This window comes from Giraffa tippelskirchi, chromosome 8 (genome assembly GCF_054371585.1).
Source record: "Giraffa tippelskirchi isolate mGirTip1 chromosome 8, T2T-mGirTip1v1.2.pri, whole genome shotgun sequence".
Taxonomy (NCBI): domain Eukaryota; kingdom Metazoa; phylum Chordata; class Mammalia; order Artiodactyla; family Giraffidae; genus Giraffa; species Giraffa tippelskirchi.
In genome coordinates this window covers 126,987,654-127,011,014 of record NC_137282.1, presented here as the reverse complement: position 1 = coordinate 127,011,014, position 23,361 = coordinate 126,987,654, and the positions used below count along the sequence as shown (strand labels likewise).

The 23,361-nt window shown below is 39.7% G+C and overlaps 1 protein-coding gene and 1 pseudogene across 12 annotated transcripts in view; both read right to left on the bottom strand.

Annotated features, from left to right (window-relative positions):
- KCTD20 (potassium channel tetramerization domain containing 20) overlaps positions 1 to 23,361 on the bottom strand; it is a 53,565-nt gene that overhangs the window by 28,343 nt on the left and 1,861 nt on the right. For 2 of the 12 annotated variants that reach the window (XM_081520258.1, XM_081520260.1), the window contains exon 1: positions 8,779 to 8,906. The gene's annotated coding sequence lies outside the window, so the exon portion shown is untranslated. Of the gene's footprint in view, positions 1 to 1,758; positions 1,940 to 5,115; positions 5,900 to 6,289; positions 6,411 to 8,216; positions 8,355 to 8,561; positions 8,907 to 11,576; positions 11,812 to 19,100; positions 19,274 to 22,333; positions 22,528 to 22,971; positions 23,091 to 23,361 lie in introns of those variants that run through there. The other 10 variants (XM_081520277.1, XM_081520278.1, XM_081520259.1 and 7 more) reach the window with 10 other exon arrangements.
- Positions 5,112 to 5,760, bottom strand: LOC145517550 (GTP-binding nuclear protein Ran pseudogene; annotated as a pseudogene).

Below are 23,361 nucleotides of genomic sequence, written 5' to 3'. Positions count from 1 at the left end.
TATTAAAATGTGAACTAAAGAATTATGGCAGATGTTAGTTTAATGCTTTCTTGGTACCTAAACTAAGTTTTACTTCATTTTTGATATTAAATGTCTTTTCTTTTATAAAATAATGGTGACAGAAAATGATAGTTAGGTGTTTGTTTTTTAAAATTCTGGTCACCTGATGATGGGCTCCCAATTTTACCCCCACAATCATAAATCTCAAAAAAATCTGGGGTCCAAATCACCTTCCATCTAGGACTACAAAAACACTATTATTTCAGTCTAGTTTAACTAAAAATAATCGAAAATAAAGAAATCTCTTGCTTATTAGCTCACCCTATTGTTGGCCACTAATGCTTGGGGGGAAAATTTTTTTTTTCCTTTGTGCCAAGTTGAAGTCTGCCTTCCTCCCTGCTCCCACCATGACTTCCATGCACTGGTAAGTCCTATCCCCTAGAATAATGCATCCATCAGAATGGGCTGGGTGAAACCAAAAAAACAAAAACAAAAACCCCACATCTGTTTGAAGGCATCAGACAACTAGCAAGAGAGCTGAGACGGTGGAGGAGCTGGGATGGTCAGTTTTATACGTCAACCCACAGGCTACAGTCCTAGTTGTTCAACCAAACGCTAATCTAGGTGTTACTGTAAAGTTTTTTGGTAGATATGATTAACATATTTAATCATTTTAGGTTAAATAAGGAAGATTATCCTAGATAATGTGGGTGAGCCTGATCCAACTAATTCCGAGACTTTAAGAGCAGAACTGAGGTTCTCTGAAGAAGAAGAAATTTGCCTGGAATGCTGCTTCAACTCGCCTGCCCTTCCTAGTCCTAGTCCAGTCTCCACGTGGTATACACTAACACCCTTCAACAAATAGCTTAATGTATGTGTGCCTGTATTTATATACAAATAGATGATACAGATTATTTTGATGGTACATGAATAGTACATAGAACCATAATCCACAATTAAAACCATCCTTTAGAGAAAATTCCGGGACCAAGTGGCTTGACTAGACAATTCTTCCACATCTTTAATGGAAGAAATTATATCAATCTTATCAATATAAACTCTTCCAGAGAACAGGAAAAGAGAGCATACAATCCCAATTCATTTTCTGAGGCCAACATACAACACTGACTCAAACTTCACTAGGACATTACCAAAAAGCATTATGGACCACTTTTTCTCATAAGCACAAAAATCCTATACAAAGCATTAAAAAAAAAAAAAAAATCAAACCCAGATACATAAAACAGGGTAATACATTATCACAAAGGTTGGCTTAACATTCTAAATATTAATATAATTCATCACATGAGGAAAGACTAAAAATTTTTTTATAATAACTAAAATAGCATGAAATAGTATTGATAAACTAGATTTTAAAAAGGCAAGTTGAAACAATCTAGTCATAGAAAAAGATTAAAAATATTAATATTCTCCCTTAACTACAGGCTTATCATATGTGATTTTTAAAAAACTGTTTAACTGAATATGCCAAAGTCTCTAAAATGAATGTGTTAACTACTTTTAAAACGAGAAAAAAGGAAAATGTTCTAAAAACAGGGAACTCTTCAAGAAAATGGTGGAAGTTTTTTAAAATCCTAGAATACTTTAAATTTTCTAAAGTTTTAAGAAGAAAGTGACATATCACTACTTAAGAGATCTTGACATTTTTTCCATCTAGATTCAAGAAGAAATATTAGGAATACCAAACAAATTAGGAATTTAGGTTAAATACATGAAATAGTTTCTCAAGCAGCTTACTCAATAGGATAACAGAATAATCTTGACAGCTTTAAATCCAACACAAGGACCTAATGTGGAGGCGTGATATGCTTCTTAGGGTACTCAACAGCAAGTTCTAAGGAACGGGTGGAAGGTAGGACAGGTGGGCAGGCACAGGATAGAGCATGATGTTCAAGTCCCAAGGTGGGGGGTGCTCACTGATAAGGACAACAGAATGTTCAGATTGTGTGAGTTGCTCAGTCATGTCCAACTGTTTGTGACCCCATGGACTATAGCCCACCAGGTTCCTCTGGAATTCTCCATGGAATTCTCCAGGCAAGAATACTGGAGTGGGTTGCCATTCCCTTCTCCCCCACCCAGGGATCAAACCCAGGTCTCCTGCACTGCAGGCAGATTCTTTACTGACTGAGCCACCAGGGACAGATTACCTGGCATTTAAATTACCCAGCATTTAATTCCCTAAACAGACTGTTATGAGCTAAATTAAATCGTGTTTCCCTCAAAATTCGTATGTTGAAGTCTGTTACCCTAAATCCTCAGAATGTGGATTAAAAGAGGTGGTGGCTCTTTAAAAGAGTGGACACGACTGAGTGACTAACACTCACTTTTCAAGATTAAATAAAGTCATTAGTGGGCCCTAATCCAATACAACTGGTGTCCTTTTAAGCAGAGATGAGGACAAGAGAGGCACAGAGGGAAGACAGACCATGTGAAGACACAGGGAGAAAGCAGCCACCTACAAGCAAAGGAGCAAGTCCTAAGAAGAAACCAACCCCACCAACATCTTGAACTTGAGTTTCCAGCCTCCGGAAATTCTATTGTTTAAGCCACACAGTTTGTGGTACTTTGTTATAGCAGACCCAGCAAACTAATACACAGACCTAACTGCAAAAATTAAAATTTTATCCTTTCCCACCAAGAGATTTAAGGCAAATACACTGAAGGAATCTTTTATGGTTTTAAGGTATATACCGTGGCCTTCCTATAGAAGTATAGATCATTAGTTGTTTTATTCTAAGAAAGTTGAACTTTCTCTAGTAACCTTAACCAAATCATGTCACAGATCTTTCTACTACACCCCAGTGCTTTCCAAAATTTTAGTAAGATTTTAGTAAAAATTTTAGCCTCCATGTTACAGTAAGAAAAGAGATCAAGTTTAATTTATATCTACACTATAAAAGTCTTAACATTTCAACACTCAAAAGGATGATCTAAATCTAAAGAAAATATCAAGAGTATCTTAAATTTTTTTAAAAAAACCAATTAACAGTCAGCATCTCCTGAGAACTCACAATAGTCAGGTGCAGATCAAAGCATTTTACATGAATTTACTCAATCCTAATAACCCTCTGAGGTAGCTACTATTACAACCTCTATTCCAGAGAAAGAAACTGATGAAAATCCAAGCTAGTAAATGAAAGAGCTAGGATTTAAACCCAGGAAAAACTGGCTCCAAAGCCCACATTCTTAACCACTGCCCAGTGAAGAATAAAGAGGGCACCACTGAGCATATATATTAATTGATGGAGTCAGTCTAAGCTTGAACACTGGCTCAGCCACTTACAAGGTATATGACTTTCGGCAAACTGAAGCTCTTTATGTCTTAGATTCGTTGGCTATAAAATGGAAGTAATTAAATGAGAAATGTAGACACATTGAGCAAACTGTCTGGTACAAAACAATATCTACTAATTAATCTGGTACATAACAATGTCTGCTAATCAATCTGGTACATAACATACATAACAATGTCTACTAATCAATCTGGTACATAACAACGTCTACTAATTAATAAGTCCTTATTCTTTCTTTTTTTGGCCACACCCTGGTGTGAGCTGAATCTTGTTTCCCCACCAGGGATGAAACCCTCACCCCCTGCTGGGGAAGTGAAGAGTCTTAACCACTGGACCGCCAGTAAAGCCCCAAATCCTCACTATTTCTAATTCTACTGTCATGAATATACAAGAACAATCCAAAAACGTCTACTCTGGGGACTCTAAGAAAAAATAGCATGGGGTTCTCTTCTTTCATCTGTACTTCTTTCCTTCCTACTATTCCAGAAATGCATATACTATTCCAATAACCTCATTTCTCATAAGAGGTATATGGAATCAGATTAGCAGTTAGATCAGTCTTACCTTCTATCTCCAACAGAGATACCTAATAATTTGGGTAAGGACTACAGTATAGTTACATGGCAAGTTCAAAAGATTCTGGACTTTGCTCAAACATCCAACATTTAATAAAAGTTCAATGTACTTATCTTAACATTTACTTGAATAAAAAGAAATACCAACTTTATAACATTTCTTGGGATTACAAGATAACTATTTGCTCATTATTTCAAGATTCAGAATTCCTTATTTTAGTATTCCCACTCTTCCTGATTTATGTGGTTAGAACACACTCTCTTTCCATCTCCATTTTTCCAAATACTGCTTTTGTATTCATGTGAAAGTCTCAGTTTTCTTCATCTACTTATAACTGAATTTCTCTAAACCTTTTCCATTTTTGAAGCATTTTTCTTGAGATGCTTTAGTGGGAAGAACACTGGGCTAGTCCTCACTCTGCCATCTCATCTCTTAGATTCCTCATCTTAAAAGGCAAAAGGCAAAAAAAAAAAAGACAAGAGGCGGGGGGAAAAAAGCAAGAGGACTGCACCATATAAATTTATAATAGGTTCCCTTATATCTCTAAGCCTCATAGTTCCATGACTCTGGGTCTTCCAACTAGAAATCATTCAGCATTCCAACAATTTCCCTACACTTTTTACTCCAGTTAGCCAAGGAGGAGTAGGCAGGTACAGATTCAGGGGTAGAGGAAGACGCAATAATCAGGAAGCCCAGGGTTATAGAAGGAAAGACAACAGTATTTTGTGAATCAACAGAAATAGGTTAGTAAGAAATGTGAGACACTAACAAGAAACCAAAGACAAAAAAAAATGTCAAAAACATATAGTCTAACTCTAACCTCATCCCTACAAATCTATTAATATTTGAAGCACTAAGAAACAGAAAAAGCTTTTGGCAGCAGGTTATCCAGCCTTAATATTTGTCTCAAGGGAGCAATGCAACTCTGTGATATCTATTTTTTTTTTTGTCATGTGACTATAGCACTCTTATATTTGAAACTCGAGAAAACAACTGTGTTCCAAAACACCTAAATATGCACGTCCAAAAAATGAAGGTTTTTTTTTTTTTTTTAAACTGCCACATTCACTCCAAAGCCCATCCATCTCCTCCAGCATCCAAAGATTAAGCACACATTCTGCTTAGCTATATAATAAAGTGGCAAACACGCTGCACCACTGACATCACAGGACAGTTGCCTATAAAACTAGACTTCTGACGCTGAGCCCCAGCTTCACTCTCTCACAGGCCATCATCTTCATCCGGGAGAGCAGTTGTCTGAGCAACCTCTAAATCGTGCTCGTACTGTGCTGCCAAGGCTGGGTCCATGACCACCTCTGGTGGGGCAAGAGCAGGCATGGCGACAAACTCCAGGTGAGGGTCTCCAATCAGTTTTCTAGCAAGCCAGAGGAAGGGCTTTTCAAAGTTATAGTTACTTTTGGCAGAAATGTCATAGTACTGAAGATTCTTCTTTCAGTGGAAGACAATTGACTTTGCCTTAACGTTTCTGTCCTTAATATCCACTTTGTTGCCACACAACACAATTGGGATGTTCTCACACACTCGTACCAGATCTCTATGCCAGTTAGGCACATTCTTGTAAGTAACTCTCGATGTTACGTCAAACATTATAACGGCACACTGAGCTTGTATATAATAGCCATCTCTCAGTCCACCAAATTTCTCCTGACCAGCTGTATCCTACACACTGAACTTAATAGGTCCTCTGTTGGTATGCAACACAAGAGGATGGACCTCAACACCCAAGGCAGCTACATACTTCTTCTCAAATTCACGTCAGATGACGCTTCACGAATGTAGTTTTTCCAGTACCACCATCACCAACCAAAACAAGTTTGAACTGAACTTGGGGTTCTCCTTGGGCAGCCATTGCGATGTTAGGCAGCGTGCGTCCCGGCGCCCTCACGGCCTCCGCCGCAGCGAAGAGAGGAGAGCTCTCCGCCCAGAGGACTCGCTAAACCGCCTCCTCGTGGCCACTGCCGGCCGCTGCCTGGACCCCCCAACACCCGCCCCTGCCCCAGCCCCACGGCTCCCGCCCCCAACTCTGTGACATCTTTGTGATGTTGTTGCTAAAATGGCCTACTACAAAATAGGCATTGCCGGGCTATCTGATGACTGAATTAATGTTCAGATGAACTGAAAGCCCTCATAAATGCTACTGGTACTGCTACATAACAGGAAATCTGAGCTCAAGGCCATGGGAATTACACAGCATTAGCTGTCCTGGTTCTAAAGGGAAGAAGACTGAAATTAGTTGGGATGGGGGAGATTTAGCCTAATGGCATTTCTAATGAGCTGATGATACTGGAAGCAGGCCCCAGAAAGATAAAAGGACAAATTAATAGGCAGACTATCTCCAAGGCAGGCTTCCCATGTGGGGCTAGTGGTCAAGAACCTACCTGCCAATGCAGGAGACGTCAGAGAAGCAGGTTCGATCCCTGGGTGGGAAGATCCCCTGGAGGAGGACATGGCAACCCATTCCAGTATTCTTGCCTGGAGAATCCCATGAACAAAAGGAGCCTGGTGGGTTACGGCCCATCGGGTCACAAAGAGTTGGACATGACTGAAGCAACTTAGCACACAGCACACATCTCTAAGGCATTAGAATATGTATTTCCTACCCCAATGTCCTGGTAGCTCAGACAGTAAAGAAACCGCCTGAAATTAGGGAGACCTGGGTTTGATCCCTGGGTTGGAAAGATCCCCTGGAGAAGAGAACAGCTACCCACTCCAGTATTCTGGCCTGGAGAATTCCATGGACTGTACAGTCCATGGGGTCGCAGAGTCAGACACAACTGAGTGACTTTCACTCACTCACCCTGATGGCAGAGTCTAAGAAAGCACTCTTTAGTTTCCTTCTAAAGACTCAGACCTTCTTGTCTTATGATTGGTTAGGGGGCAAAGGAGAATAAAAATCAACAAAAGGATAAGGAAGTTGCCAGTTCTAAAAATTCTTAGGCCAGGCTATCTTGCTGTTTCTCTAAGCGTAGTCCTCCCTGGATCACCAATAACAGACCAAGAAAGGGGGTGCGCTTGCTTAACATGCAGACTCAGGACCCATCACTGATTTCCAGAATCAAATTTCTGAGAGTAGTACAAATAAAAACCACAAGAGTTATCACCACACACCTCTCAGAACGGCTATCATCAAAAAGAACACAAACAAATGTTGGCAAGGATGTGAAGAAAAGAGAATCTTCCTACACTACTGGTCGGAATGTAAATTGGTGCACTCACTATGGAAAACAGTATGGAAGTTTCTCAAAAACTAAAATCAGATCTACTGTGTGACCCAGCAATTTCACTCCTGACTATACATCTGAAAAAAAAAAAACCAAAATCACTAATTGGAAAAGATACATGTACCGTAATGTTCATAGCAGCATTATTTACAGTTGCTAAGATATGGAAGGAACCTGAGTGTCAATCAACAGATGAATGGAGTAAGAGGTAGTAAATATATGCCATGGACTAATACTCAACTAAAAATGAAAAACAAAATTTTGCCATTTGCAACAACATGGATGGGCTCGGAGGGCATTATGCTAAGTGAAAAGTCTGACAGAGAAAGATAAATACTATATGGTATCACTGATATGTAGAATGTAAAAAAAAAAATACAACCAATATATAACAAAAAAGAAGACAACTCACAAATATAAAGAAAAAACTAGTGATCACAGCATAGCAGCGGGGTAACAAAGGGGTGGGGAGTGGGAAGTACAAACTACCAGGTGTAAGATAGGTTCAAGGATGTATTGTACAACACAGGGAGTATAGCCAATATTTTGTAATAACTGCAAGTGGAAAGTAATCTTTAAAATTATATAAACAATTTTAATATATACAAAAAATTGGGAGACGGGTATTTACATTTTGGGGAGAGTATTTACATTTTCAAGTCGCAAATTCATGTTTAAGAACTGTCCCAGACTTCGCGGGGAGGGTGAGAATAAGTTGAGGATGAAGTTCTTTTTACTGGATTGATCCGATTCAGCTGCGGATACCAACACTGTTTGGGGACCATTAAAAACTCTTGATTTCTCAGGTAACAGCTGCTGCTAGTTGTTTAACAGCTAACAGGGGCACAATTAAAGGGCCTGAAAAATGGATTTTCATAACCTGGTTTAACAGTCCTTGCCGCCTGTTTATCTTGTTAGCTTATTCACTGGTTTCTCGTTTAAAAATAAATCGGATCAATCCCGGAATTTTCAGAAAGAATCACAAACTCCAAAAGAGAAAAGATTTTTTTGAATAGTGCAGAACTAATCAAACTGAAGACACTCAACGCTATAAAAAGTAAGGTTTTACTTAAAAGAAAATTACCAGTTCAGTCTCCCCCAGCTCTTCAGCACCGGTGAAAGCTGGTAATTTGTGGGTGGCAGAGAAAGAAGACTGAAGAATTGGTGCAAAGAGCGAGAAGTCCGACCCAACTACCTAATTTTTAGTGAATTCAATGAACTGCCAGAAAAGAAAAAAAAAAACAAAAACACGTAGGCAAGTGTTTTACCAATAAACACTCCCGGGCTCTCATTATTTCTCCTCCTTTGGGATAAAAACACCAAAGGCCTACAGGAAAGTCAAGTTACACTTCAGCTGCCCCCCGACTGTATAGACGTCTGTCCACGCAAAGAGACCCCCCCGCTTCTTCCCCGGATTACCAGGCTTTACCCTCAGCACAGAAACCGGCGCCTGGAACCCGTTTGCCAACGTTTTTCCTCGAGATGATTGCAGCGCCGCGGCCTTTCGGATGGGGGTACGACCAGAGGGCTGCCGCCCGAGCGCCGTCCTGAGAAGCGGGCCCCCTATCCCCCGACACAAAGGCACCTCCCGGGGCCAGGCCCGCCGCCGCACTCGCCCCGCCGGCTCTTCGCGTCGGACCACTTACCTGACGCTCCCTCCGCGCTCCGGAGCCCGGGTCCCGAATCCGCCCGGGAGGCGCGCGCGCTCACGGCGCCGCCAGCAGCCGCCGCGGGGACCGGCCGTGCCGCAGCGGCGCGCACCCCGCACCTCCCTGCCCCGGCCCGCGCGGCCACGCGGCTGAGTCACTCGGCGCTTCACGTTAAGAGTCCCCCTCGCCGCGCGGGGCACGCCGGGAAGGCCGGGCTCCGGCCCGCCCCCTGGGTCGCAGGCCACGGGGTGTCCCTTTTCCTTCCCGAGACGCTCCACGGCGCCAGGGAGGGCGCTTGCCTAGGTGCACAGCCACGAGAGGTCAATTTCTGAATGCGGATGCCCAGTTTCAATTACTGAAAGTCTGAAACGGAAAAGTTAATAGTTACCTGTGGAGAAGGCAATGGCAACCCACTCCAGTACTCTTGCCTGGAAAATCCCACGGACGGAGGAGCCTGGTAGGCTGCAGTCCATGGGGTCGCGAAGAGTCGGACACGACTGAGCGACTTCCCTTTCACTTTTCACATTCATGCATTGGACAAGGCAATGGCACCCCACTCCAGTACTCTTGCCTGGAAAATCCCATAGACAGAGGAGCCTGGTAGGCTGCAATCCATGGGGTCGCGAAGAGTCGGACACGACTGAGCGACTTCACTTTCACTTTTCCCTTTCATGCACTGGAGAAGGAAATGGCAACCCACTCCAGTGTTCTTGCCTGGAGAATCCCAGGGACGGCGGAGCCTGGAGGGCTGCCGTCTATGGGGTCGCACAGAGTCGGACACGACTGAAACGACTTAGCAGCAGCAGTAGTTACCTAAATTGCGAAATAAGCTCGGGCAGCCCCGGGACAGCCAATGCGTGAGTGAGTGTGAGTGTCGCGCAGTCGTGTCTGACTCTGTGCGACCCCTTGTACTATACAGTCCCTGAGATTCTCCAGGCCAGAATACTGTAGTGGGCAGCCGGTCCCTTCCCCAGGGAATCTTCCCAACCCAGGGATTGAACCCAGGACGGCCGATACTTTTAGAAAATTTGTGGAGCCCGGATCTTTACATACTGGAAGGAGAAGTTTATAAGAATAATGGAGTTCCTTAAAAACGTTTTGCTTGGAAATCCGTATACTGGATATGCATTCTGACCGAAAGGAGGGTGAAAAGCTCCACGTTTTTCTCAAATCTTCAGTTTAATGAAACTACATACTATGACAAACAAAGCTGAATTACAAATTTTTAATCACCCTGAAGCAAATTATTGGAAAATTGTGTTATGAGTAAACTACTTCAACACTCAAAAAATCTATGTATAGTCCATGACCTATAAAGCATACAAAAGGACAGAAATAGCACCAGTCCTTTCTGTCGTGCTTTCTACTGAGTGCATGCTGTGTGTTAAGTCGCTTGAGTCATGTCCGACGCCATGGACTGTAGTCCGCCAGGCTCCTCTAACCATGGGATTCTATAGGCAAGAATACTGTAGTGGGTTGCCATGCTCTACAGTTTTAAAAGTTAATAAAAGTAATACTGATTATGCAAAGTATTGCTTTAAAATTGTCAGAAACCAATTAAGTTAATAATAGCACAATTTCTTAAATTTTGAGTCCACTTTTTTGTTACTTAAGAGTCTAAGAACTAGTTTAGGGCTGCTGGTTAGGATTAGAGTTGCAATGGAAGGAATAAGAGAAAATATCTCATTCCAGTAGCTTGCAGTAGTTGCTGGATACTTGTATAGCAAAACTACCTCATTAAGGGCAACAACTTTAAAAAATTGAAGCTAAAGTTTGCTCACTATAATTTTATCTTAGAGGTATAGAGAGGATCATTACCAAATTCTGTTCTTTCACTTCACTTATAATGACTGTAAAGCATCCAGCATTGTGTTTGACATTCAAAAAACTAAGATCGGGGTTCCCTGGTGGTCCAGTGGCTAAGACACTGCACTCCCAATGCAAGGGGCCCGGGGTTCGATCCCTGGTCAGGGAACTAGATCCCACGTGCTGCAACTAAGACCTGGTGCAGCCAAATAAATAAATAAATAGATATTAAAAAAAAAACAACAACTAAGATCATGGCATCCGGTTCCATCACTTCATGGCAAATAGAAGGGGGAAACGTGGAAGCAGTGACAGATTTTATTTTCTTGGGCTCCAAAATCACTGCAGAGGGTGAGTGCAGCTATGAAATTAAAAGATGTTTGCTCCTTGGAAGGAAAGCTATGACAAACCTAGACAGCATATTAAAAAGCAGAGACTATACTTTGCTGACAAAGGTCCGTCTAGTCAAAGCTATGGTTTTTCCAGTAGTCATATAGAGATGTGAGAGTTGGTCCATGAAGAAGGCTGAGCACCAAAGAACTGATGCTTTTGAACTGTGGTGTTGGAGAAGACTCTTGAGAATCCCTTGGACAGCAAGGAGATCAAACCAGTCAATCCTAAAAGAAATCAACCCTGAAAATTCATTGGAAGGACTGAAGCTGAAGCTCCAATACTTTGGCCACCTGATGCCAAGAGCTGACTCATTGGAAAAGACCTTGATGCTGGGAGTGATTGAAGGCAAAAGGAGAAGAGGGTGGCAGAGGATGAGGTGGTTAGATAGCATCACCAACTCAGTGGACATGAATTTGAGCGAACTCTAGGAGTTAGTGAAGGACAGAGGAGCCTGGCATGCTGCAGTCCCTTGGCATGGGGTCACAAAGAGTTGGGCACGACTTAACAACTGAACAACTGTGTTTGAATCAGGATGGGCTAGGTTATGGTACTGCACTAGTCACCTGTAGGTCAGGTGACCCTACAGGGCAGCTCACCTCCACGTGGTGACTCAGCATCTCCAGCTGCTTCCATCTCTGGGTCTGCCAACCCAACGTGAGGTTCCACATCAGGGATGGCAGAAGAGCTAGACTGGAGGATCCTGCAAAGGCTTTTCTTTGCCTCCTCTGGATACGGACCTTTCACTCCTGCTGACCTTTCATTGGCCTAAGCTAGTCATATGGCCAAACCTGACTGACTCCAAGAAGGCTGGGAGGTACAGCTTCCTGTGTGCTGGGGAAAAGGAACAAGAAAAAAAAGATTTGGTAAACAGAGCATTATCTTTCTCACAATGTTCAATAGTAAAGATAAACCAATTTGAAAGTGTTGCAGGATCCAAGCTTTACAACCAGAGTAACATAGAGAATTTTTCAAACTAAAGCCTTTATTTCCATTTCTATAAAGTACAGTGTTATGTCTGCTGACTTAAAAAAAAAAATCACAACCTAAAAGTTGAGTTATGTTTTATTCGGTAGCAAGTTTTAGGACTTCAAACCCAGGAGACAGCAAGCATTCAAGTAACCCTGAGATGTTAGGGTTACTTGAGATGTTAGGGTTACTCCTGAGAAAGGAGGTGAGGGAGAGGAGCCAGGTTATATAGTTTTGCAACAAAGGGCAGGCAGTCTGAACATCAAATGGTTATTGTTAATTAAAGAAAACCAAATATTCCAAGTTAAGGAATTTAGCACTTTTCTATGTATGGGAAGATGCAAGAGTCTGGGCTCACTGAAATCATTTCTTTCAAATGCACCTCAGCATCTGGGGCTAGTATTCAAGGTTTACACATCTTGAGCTTCCTTTCCTCAGGGCTCATTGTGGGAAGTGGCTATTGTCTGATGGCTGCTAGATAGCAGGTGTTCTTCTTCCTGAGTGTCCTCAAAGCTCACTGGCTTACACTGGAGGGCTGCAATTGCTGATAACTGTGACATCCTTGTTTACTGATATGGCAGGAAATATTTCACTTCTCATGTCCTTTGAGTGAAAAGAAAGAAAAAACTTTTCTGATGTTCATGTAAGGCAGTTCCTGAAACAAATTCTCCCTTTCTGGAAAGGTTTCTCTCAGCAAATTTGTAATATATTACAAAAATGTGGCCCCAACATTGGAGAATTAGGCTAACTATTGTGTCTTTTAATTAGGAGTTAAGAGTAAATTATTCTATTTTGCTTCTAATTTCATATACTGTTAATGAGTGTCCATGGGGTCACAAAGAGTCGGAAACGACTGAGCGAGTAAACAACAAAAACAAATTTCATATAATGAATAGCATATCAGATCTGATATTTTGGGGGTAGACATTAAGGAGATGGAGTATGAAAACTGTATAGTCACAGAAAGCTGATTTTTATCCATTTATTTCTAATTTAATGAATCTCCAAAACCTGAATCTCTCAGATGTGTTTGTATCTGGAGCTGAAACCTTTCTAATGTCAAATTGGCAGACCAGAAATTTTCGATTGTCACAATGGCCAGTTCAAAAGGCAATACAGTTCATTTGATTGTGTTATTTAAGTTCCTTAAATATAACATCTACTACCAGTAAATATTACAAAGCACTTTCCACAGTATTTCTCATGACAACTTCTCAAAAGCCTTGTGTGAAAGAAAATTCAAAACGAAGCTGGTATTGCTAAGAGAGCTCTCTAAAATGGAGCCAGGAGGCCACTGAGGAAATGTGACTTATGCATGCTCAGTCTGGATGGAATCTGACCTTTTGATCTGATGAAGTAATCCAGAACATTTGCCAGAAACTGCTGACAGTCTATCTGCTTATTGGACTCTCACCCTAAAAAACTCATGATTCCTTAAAGACAAATATTTTCTGACTTGCATTGGAGTTAATCACCATTTTTTGCCAGACAACTTTTAACAACCTCATGGCTTTTTGTGTTTATAAGCCTCTTATTCTTTTTCTTACCAGGAACACTCCTTCAGGGTCACCCAAATCTATGTTTCCCCAGTTACAGTTCTTAAGACCTAAGTAAACTTTTCTTATTTGTAGCCTCCTGCATAATTTATTGGTTGACACTTGGGAGATAGATTTTACCAGTCAAATTCACAAACAAGGAAAACAAGACATAGACAAGTAAAGTATCTAAGGTCATTTAACTACTAAGTGGTTCTGGTGGGCTGAAAACTGAGACCAGCTGACCCCAAAGTTCTTGCTTAACATTCCTTGAATGAGTGGCAGCTCCACCTGCTTCTAGGTGAACTCCTGAGCACTTCTAGACAGCACCCTAAATGCCTTCAACTGTTAAAACCAAATAAATTAAGGTTGACTCTATCTTAGAATGAAAATATTTTAAAGTAATAACTATTATCAATTAATCATATAAGAAACTAATTATCCTTTCTACATACTACATTGTATGTAGTAAATATAAAAACCTCCAAATGCCAAGTTTTTTTTAACTCACTCAAAAGAATTACATTTGCAAAAACAATTTCTTTAAATGCTTTAGGTTGTATAATCTCTAGATCTGCAGACATATCAAATGAGACTTTATGAAAGAATAATCACTTTCGTTTGGGAGTCCAAAATTGTGCACAAATATAGATGTAAATGACTATTTAATTTCTGACTTTTTAGAGGGGGCCAGAACCCTGCATATTGACCCAAAGTAGATTCACAAGAATCTTTTTTACTTCATGTTCATCTGTTCACCTTCAGTAACAATCTCTTCATGAAAGTCACAAAGGCTTATGACCAGCAGGAAACAGACTGGACCTTAAGTACATAATCAACCAGAGAAGCAAGAATTTTAAGTTCCTGGTGACTAGAATTTGCTACTAAATCCTTATTAATGTACATATGCTTTACATACAACTTCAGTATGCCATTTAGTCTCATTTATAGGACTATGTTTCATCTGCAGATTCAGCAAACATATAGCCATAGTCCAAAGGTGTAGGACACCAAGAGAATTACAAAGATGATAACCGCAGGGTCTTTCCTCTAAAGGAACTTTAAAAAGTTAAGTTTGGTTATTTGGGTAACCAAATAGGAGATAAAGGGAAGTGAATCTACATCAGAATATTCCACTATGAAGTAAAAAAGAAATGATAGAATATCCTAATTTTTCAGTCCCCTGTGAATTAATAGATATAGGCATTATGCATCAATAGGTCCTAAGATTATAAAAAGAGAGAATTAGATATTATATGCTTCCCGAGGGAAGACCACCCACCACCTAAAATGCTGCTAGAGGGATGGAACCTAAAGTGGGTCTAGACTTGAGATATAGTTGCCAATTTATAGGAAACAGAGAACAGAGGGACATGAACTGCACCATGAATCACACGATCTGTGAAGTCCCGACTGCAAAGGACTCTACAGGTCAAAAGGCCTCTTTTCTTCAAGAGAAAACTTGTAAAGTTAAAAAAAAAAAAAAAAAGACTTAAAAGTTCAATTTTTTCAAAAGTGCGTGTATGTGTGTAGGGGGAAACCTATACTGTCTAGGGGAGAACATTTGGGTGGTCAAACCATTTTTAAAAAGGAAGTGAAAGTGGTTACTGTAAAGGTTACTTGTTCGTTGTTGGTGAAATGGTTGTGATTGGGAAGCTATAGACAGAAGGGTAGGTATTGAAGTTCTGTTTCTTGACTCAATGTTGATTACAAGGGTGCTTGCCATAGAATTACTGATTAAGGCAAACTGTCTTGTCTTTGGTTTCTGTGTTTTATTTTATGATAAAAAATTAAAAAAAAAAAAAAACTTTGGAACTAGAGGCCAGTCCTACACAAGAGCAGAAATAATATTTTCTTCACAATGAGCTATTTGCAAACGTATCCACTTGGTTTCCTGGGAAAATATTAAGGTTAAATTACTTTAAAAAGAAAAATAAACGCTTTTTAGAAAACTTTTGAAAGATATTCCATGTTGAATTACTATTTGGGAATTTTATTTAGATACTGTCTGCTTTTAGAAGGTAATGGACAAGTAGGTAGGAGTGTATTTTGAGCATTAAAGGGGTAAAATGGAATGAGGAAACATAAGGAGACTAGAACAATTTCTGATGCTTAATAGTTAAATTCCAATAAAGGTCAGGGGAGTATCGATTAACATTTCCCATTGAGATTTTGTTGAGGGCAAGAATCCCCTCCCTTTCCTATCCTACATGGGAAAATAATTTCATCTCAGAATTCTATGACTTTTTAAAAGTACAGAGAATAGAATGCTCAGCTTGAGAGTCAAGAATCAAATAAACCTCTTAAACAGAAGTCCTGTGGGGAGTCAGACTGAAGAGTCAAAAAATGTAGATATATGTTAGCCCAGGCTTCAGCAGAGGCTGTGTGTAAACCATTGATATGTTTATCTTTCATTACCCTTTTTACCAGTTTACAGACTCTGACCTTCCAATCCCACCCACCAGCTCTGACCGCGGCCCCTGTTTACCAACAAACAAGTCTCATTCTCGAGCTCAATACTGAGAGTGCTGGGAACTTTTTTTTTTTTAACCTTATATGGGTTTTAAATAAACTGCATTTTGAAAAGAAAACAAAAAGGCAAGTCCCCAAATACACATTCTTCAAGCTAGGATCTGAACCAGTGACATTTAGACTCACAAAATAGATTCCAGCCACCCACTGAGCCACCACGTAAAACCTTGAGGTTCTTTTACTTTGCTCAGATCACACTTTCTCCTTTCCCCAAACATTCAGTAAATGAAAAAAGGACAAAATTTGTTTACCAAAGCATGCATGCTGGTCCCTTTGCTCTCTGAGAAACTTTATAATGAAAAACAAACAGATAACTATTTAGTACGTTTAGCTAAGAGGGAGAAATCCCAAGGGAATAGAAGGGGAGAGGAAAGAAGGAAAGGTGGAGACAATATTAAACTAAAAAGAAAAAAAGAAGAAAGAAGAGGCAAGAAATATAGGAAGAAAAAGAGTTGGGGAGAAGGAAAAGAGAGAATGACAAAGAGGAGTGGGAGAGGGAGGGAGCTAGTCTTAGAAGGGAAGGAAAGACTAAGAACAAAGAATTGCAGCAGAAGCCAGGAGAGGTGAGTGGAGTTCCTTTTTTCATTCTACAAATATTTATTGCCCATCCACTGTGTGCAAGGCACTCTGATATAGTCATTTCTTGGGAGAAACAAGTATGAATTACTCTATTGCACAAAGAGTTCATTATTTCATTTCTTTAGTACTTTTTTTCCCCTGAAAATGAAAGTAATTTATGCTTCTTCAGAAGATTTGGAAGATAAAGCTCTAATTTTCTTCCTCTGGGAGAAAGGCAGGGTAAAAAGAGAGTCTCTAATTCTAGCCTGTTGACATTTTGCTGCCTTTTGTGTTGCATTCTTTCTGATGCTCAGTCTGAAGGGAAGCAGTTCCCCAGGGAAAACTCTTACGCGGGGATGGCAAAGGTGCCAAAGGACAAGCAGAAACACACCAGGCCTCTTCAGGCCTAGGAACTAACCCACTGTCAGTCCTGCCCCCGGCTCGTGAAGTCATGGCAGAGATGTAGGATGCAGGGTAAAGAAACAAGACCAATAATTGCATACATCTAATTTTATATCATATAAAAGGCATAACTTTCTAAGTACAGCAAATTTAAATGTATACAATTTATACAATCACCTCTCCTCAACAAACTTTTTTCTTTTTGTTGTTGTTGTTGTTATTTGGCCTGCAGCTTGCAGGATCTTAGTTCTTTGACTAGGAATCGAACTTGCGCCCTCTACAGTGGAAGTGCAGAGTCCTAACCACTGGACCACCAGGGAATTCTCTAGTACATTTTTTTTTTTTTCAGATTCAGATAATACGTTATTATTCTGGCTTTGAAATAATTATGACAGTACTCAGCAAAGTCCCAGGAAGTTCAAGTTACAAGGCTACCTTCTCAAAGTTACTAAATAAATCAATCACATGGAACATCCATGCTTTTTCCAATACAAAATAAAAGCCTATGTAATTGTTAGGCTCTGACAAATGCTTTAAAAAGCCTCTAATTCATAATTCATTTCTATTCAATAACCATCCATTGAGCCCCTAAACACCATATGCTAAATGACGATTGTGATAGTGTCTCTATTCTGAAGGAAACTGCACACACAAAAACGTTCTGTTCAACATGAACATCTCAGGAGATGTTAAAGATGATTCTATCCTAAAGTCAAATAAGTTAGTGTAATGTAGTATAATTTCCATTTTCAGACCCAAAATTTAATTTGGCATATTAGAGACCAAAGTAAGTCCTATAACAAAGAAGCCCAGCTTTTCACATACTTAACTAGCAATTTATAAGCAAAACTACCTTCCAATGAACACCTAAGCCCCTTCCTCATCTCTTGCTTCTCTAACTACTTTGATCTCCACAAAGAATGCATTTGACTGCATCAGAACACTTTTTTATAGCAGGTTTTTTTTTTTCCTTTTTAAAACCAGGATTCAAAGTTTACACACAGCATCTGGTTGTTTTCCTTCTTTAGCATCTTCTAATCCAAGGCAATGCTGCCCATCTGCCTACCATTTTATCTCCCATAATACCAAAGGCCATTCTACTTTGAGGATTTCTTTGTCTCTTTCAGTATGTAATTTTTTACTGAATTTTAATTATTTAAAGTATTTGTAATTTCCAGCTGCTCTTAGATTATTTCTTCTTCTAGCATCCTGTTCTTGTTTCATGGATATAATGCTTTTCTGATGAGTCTATGATTTTTTTTTTTGAAGTATTTTTATGTTCCTCGCTTTGTCTCTGTTGCTTGTGATTCCTTTCTCCCCTGATTCTTACGTATTGGAGATTTTAAATTATTTTATGTTGAAGTTAATCTTCAACATAAATCCAGTATTTACAGATTTCCCTGTAGCTCAAGCAGTAAAGAATCTGCCTGCGATGCAGGAGACCAGGGTTCAATCCCTGAATTGGGAAGTTCCTCTGGAGAAGGAATGGCAATCCATTCCAGTATTCTTGCCTGGAGAATTCCATGGACAGAGAAGCCTAGCGGGCTACAGTCCATGGGGTCGCAAGAGTTGGACATGACTGAGTGACTAACACACACATACATCCACTATTTGGGGATTGTTGTCCACTTATATTTTAAGAGAAAAGGTACCAAAGCTGATCGGGGGCCACAAGTGTGTGTTTGAGTCTTGTCAATGGAAGGGATTCACTGTAGGCTGTTCCTATGGGTCCCTTAAATGTAAATATCTGTGGTTCTTTTTTCTGGCATGGTTATTTTTTTTCCTGAGAAGCACCCTTTATTTTCTGCTAGAGATTAGAATGTGGCTGTGATGTTCTTTATGAGAATAAGAAGAGATCTGGTGTCTCATTTTCAAATTCAGTCTCAGCTCCTCTCTTTTCATTAAGATATCTCACTCCCACTCTACATTAGAATTCCTTTGCTTTACTTATTCCAGAGGTGACATTTCTTGTGTCACATGATGGTAAAAGTAGTAGTCTGATTATATCAGGTGGAGTCAGGACCTGGGGATCTGATCACTTTCTTAAACATATTTTCAAACAAATCTCTCTTTCCAGCGCTACAGTCCTTCCATCTCCCCTCCTCTAACTTCCTCCTGCATTTTTACCTGCTTCCAATTCTGGAGTCTTTTCAGGGTTTCTCCTTGTGACGTGCCTTGCTTCTCCGTGGTTTCTCCTTCTTCACCACTGAGATTTGACCTTCCTTGGGTCTTCTAAGTCCTTTGCCACCCTCCATCCATTTTCCATTTTCATGTGCTGTAGTTTGGGGTGATTATCAACTCTAAATAAAGATGAAATTTGTGGGGTTTTTTTTTTTTTTGCTCTCCTTTTTATTTTTGAGAGAAGTGGTATGGGCAAGGTCTCAACTACCTTGAATTGAAAACTCTTCACTTCTTATTTTTAGTTCTTCAAATGCCTTGAATTCTTTACCGCTGCTGGGCTTTTACATTTGGTGTTTCAGCTCTCTGAGATATTCTTTTTCTCTCCCTCATCTCCCCTCCTGGCCAATTCCAAGTCATCTTTTAGGTCCCAGTTAAACATCATTCATAGATGAATCCTTCCTGGCCATCCAGACTAGGTTAAGAACACTCCCTATGGTAGAATTACATAACACCTGCCTCTAATTAATGTACATGCCCAACTCCTCTGCTAACCTCCACAAGGGAAGGGACCATTTCTGTCTTGCTGACTGCTAGTATCTAGTGTAATGCTTAGCATTCGGTAGGGGATCAGTATGTTTTTCTTACTGTTAATAACATATATTGCTCATTATAAAGATTTGTAGCTTAATTTACAGTTGCTGCCACCAATAAGTAGTTATTTTTAATTCAACAATCCTCATGTCTAGCTATTAATATGAAAACACCATAATATGGACTCTTGTGTTTATTGTACAATGAACACTTTTTAAACTATCATGTGGGCTTCCCTGGTGGGTCAGATGGTAAAGAATCTGCCTGCAGTGTGGGAGACCTGGGTTCGATCCCTGGGTTGGAAAGATTCTCTGGAGAAGGGAATGGTGACCCACTCCAGTATTTTTGCCTGAAGAATTCCATGGACGGAGGAGCCTGGCAAGCTACAGTCCATGGGATCGAAAAGAGTCAGATACAACTGAGTGACTAACAAACACAAATCATGTACTGGCAATAATATAATATGCCCTCAAATCAGCATACTCTATAGGTTTTCTCTTCCTACTGTTTCAAATGACCACAGATTGGATGGCCTAAAACAACACAAATTGATTATTTCATGGTTTTGGAGGCAGAAAGTCTAAAATGGGTTGGCAAGGCTGCATTCCTTCTGGAGGCCCTAGGAGGGAATCAGTTTCCTTGCTTTTTTCAGCTTCTAGAGGCTGCCTGCGTTCCTTCTCATATCACTCTGACCACTGTTACATCTCCTTCTCTGACTCTCTTGCCTCCCTCTTATAAATACCCATATGATTAGGTCAGGTCCACATAACCCAGAATAATCTCTGCTTTTCAATAGTCTTAACCACATCTGCAAAGTCCATTTTGCTGTATAAAGGAAAATGTTCACTGGTTCTGGGAATTAAGATGTCGACATCTTTGGGGGGACCATTATTCAGCCTACCACACATACACAACAAAATTGAACCCATAGATGAATTAGTTGCTGCAGGAAATGATAAAAACTTGACTCACATACATTTAAAACATTATATTAGAACAACCTCCAAAGTAGATAAATAACTTACATGAAAAATATCATTAATATGCATTGAAATAAGATACCTACTGTAAACCAATGATTATTAAATAGACAACATATATCAGCTCAACAATTACTTAGACTTCCATATACCTCCCATTACTATGCTTTTGAGTATTTTCCTCAAGTTTTCAGGTAGTCACAGCATTTTCTAAAGGCAATTATACTAACAACTATGTTAGTATAGTTGTTACTAACAAGAGTTTAGTGTTTTTCTTAGATATATTTAAAAATAAATTTTAGATGAAAAATATAGCTGGTGCTCTGTATTCACCGGTTCTGCATCCTTGTAGCTCAGTTGGTAAAGAATCTGCCTGCAATGCAGGAGACCTGGGTTCAATTCTTGGGTCAGGAAGATTCCCTGGAGAAGGAAATGGCAACCCACTCCAGTATGCTTGCCTGGAGAATCACATGGACAAAGGAGCCTGGGAGACTACAGTACCTGGGGTTGCAAGAGTCGGACACAACTTAGCAACTAAACCACCACCATCACCAGACAGAAAATATTCAGAAAAGAAAATTCCAGAAAGTTTCAAACAGAAAAAAACTTGGAATTTGTTGTGGACCAGCAACTATTTACATAGCATTTACGTTATATTTACAACTATTTATATGGCATTTACATTGTATTAGGTATTATAAGTAGTCTAGAGATGGGGGCATGGCAACCCACTCCAGTATTTTGCCTGCAGAATTCCACGGACAGAGGAACCTGGCAGGCTACAGTCCATGGGGTTGCAAAGAGCCAGACATGACTGAGTGACTAACACTTCATTTCAGAGATAATTTAAAGTATATGGGAGGATGTGCATAGGTTATATGCAAATACTATGCCATGTTATATCAGGTACTTGAGCATCTGTGGATGTGATATCCAAAGGGGATCCTAGAATCAATTCACCATGGATACCAAAAGATGGCTGTATAATTAGCACTGATTATGTTTCAATATATATCTCATAATATCCTGCAGAATTACTTGGGAATAATTATAATAAAAACCTATTTGGGGAAAATGAAGTCTAATATGATCAATTATTTACTTTAACAGACCATAATTAGATACTTTATTCTCAATTATCTAGCAATGTCATGTGAACAACCAGTACAAAATGACAGTTTCACAATGAGCTGGTGGGTAACGCTGTCAGCTGGTTCTTTCAGACAAGACTCTCACCCAGAAACTATATCTTGATTGTCAATTTTGCTCATTTAGTAATTTAATAATTGTACCCAGGTCTAATCTGGCTCTGAGGCATTATCTGGAGAGGATGTCCTTTTCCCAGCGGAAAGTCAACTTGAGAAATCAAATAAAGGTTAGAAGATTGCCTGACGAGAACAGTTAAAATGTCAGGCAGCCTAAGGCATCAAAAATGACCAGGCACACACTACACTTCATCCCACAGCTCCCACACCCCAAATCTGGCCCAAATTACAATAATCAAAATTTGTAATAGCATCCTACACTGGAAAATGTCATACATTTGAATAATGATGAGATCAGAATTTTACCTGATGGCATTGTTGTATGGTAGAAACCAACACAACATTGTAAAGCAATTATCCTCTAATTTAAAAATTAATTAATTTAAAAAAATGAGAATTTTACCTGATGATATCCCCCAACTTAGTTTTTCTAGCTGAGATTGCTGCTTACTGTCATTCTCTCAAAGCCTTTTCAGTTCTTGCTTCTTCCTCTAAAGCTGCAATACGGCTTTATCATATTTACTGTCCAATACAGTAGCCACTGGCCAAATGTAGCTACTGAGCACCCAAAGTGTGGCTAATTTGAACTGAGACGCGCTGTAAAATATATATCAGGTTTTGAAGACTTACACTAATGAGGATATAAAATATTCCATTAGTAAGTTTTATATTGACCACCTGTGGAAATGATAACACTGAAATTTATTTAGGGATACATTTGGTTAAATAAAACATATCATTAAAATTCGTTTTACCTATTCCCTTTCACTTTTTAATGTATCTACTAGAAAAAATGTTACATACATGTTTCACATGTTTTTAATGGACAGTACTGATCCAATGCTTCCTCTGAAGCATTGGCCTCCTCTGCTACCTTCTTTAGTTGTTTTTTATGGTCTGACTTCTCAGTCATTCTTTCATTTTCTGTTAACTGCTTAGATTTAGAAGGTAAAATAGCAAGTCAAACTCTGTGGCCAACCTTTAAAATAAGACAAGTAAGTACACTGATAGATGATGAAAATCATCAATTCTTCAACTTACTGGATTGGTGCTTTAACATGAGAAGGAAAGGGAGGAGTGTGCACAGAATAGCCTTCATTGGCGTCTGCAGAGATGGACTGTGTGTATATGGAGTATTGAAGAGGGAATACAAGAGCCATTCTGGGGAGGAAATACACACACACACAAACACACACACACACACCCTGAAGTAGGATAAAGAATATATTCCATCTCCAGTCTTCCCCACCTGTCTAGGTTTTTTAAATCTATGTTTCTTTTGGGTATACTATTAGTAATTTGTCTCTCTTCTATGTGTACTAATTTAAGACTGTTCTCTGGATGGAATGTAACTATTTAGTTGGTAAGAAACTGCTGGGAGATGAGGATACAGGGTGATGTATCAGATCTAAAGACCAAACAACATAGATG